The sequence below is a fragment of the Sinocyclocheilus rhinocerous genome, unplaced genomic scaffold (assembly GCF_001515625.1).
Source record: "Sinocyclocheilus rhinocerous isolate Xijiao unplaced genomic scaffold, SAMN03320098_v1.1 scaffold8, whole genome shotgun sequence".
Classification (NCBI taxonomy): domain Eukaryota; kingdom Metazoa; phylum Chordata; class Actinopteri; order Cypriniformes; family Cyprinidae; genus Sinocyclocheilus; species Sinocyclocheilus rhinocerous.
Window position 1 is genome coordinate 254860 of NW_015666800.1, and position 956 is coordinate 255815.

The following is a 956-nucleotide window of genomic DNA, read 5'->3' on the forward strand; positions in this document are numbered from 1 at the left end:
CTGTCGCTGGGCTGCACTGCGCATGCGTGTGTCAGATCACCAAGATACAAGTGCTCCTCGGCACCGATTGCAGTTTCTTGGATCTCATTATTCATGGTTTTGCCAGCGTAATGCGACTGATTTTCTCCGTACAAATGTGACAAACAGTCATTTCACTAATGAGACCGCAGATAAAGCAATTTAAAGCGACCGACCGTGTGGGATTGTATATATAAAAAAAAGATTAATAAAAAAGCCCACTATTATGCAAATGTAAGACACTCTCGGGGTTGTACAGATTAATACATATTACATTTCTAATAAACGTCCAGTCCAACATAAGGCTCGGAAAATCTTATGTTCAGTGTTTCCATTCTGAACATATTATATTGTACTGGACACTGAATTCCTGTTTGCAGTAGTTTTACTGTTTATATAGCATTTTTGTAGCATTTTTATACTTTTACACACATGCATATTTCCATTTAGATACTCTGTATTTTGCTCTCAATATTTGATTTTTAATAACGCTTGACTTGTTTTGTGATAATCTAAGCAATTGTATAAGTTAACTTATTGATGCAAAATACTATCATTTTAACATATAAAAGGAAACAATGAGTTAAAGTTTTAGAGCCTGTCAGGCCAGTGTTATAAGACCTCATTTGGTCTGAAGAAGCCCATTTCTACCTCCTACCTACATTCATGCTTTGAAAACCATCATTACTGTATGACATACAAAGTCATAATTATGAGATAAAAAGTAGCAATTATGAGATAAAAATTCATAGTTATTGGATAAATGTCAAAAGTATGAGATACTAAGATAATTATGAGTTAAAAGGTTGAATTTTTGTAATAATTGACTTTTTCGTCCCTTATGAAAATTAACCATAGTTTTATTATGGTAAAAGTGTAGAAGCTAACCATGTTTTTTTTTTTTTTTTTTTTTTATTGGATTATTTACATTTTTTATA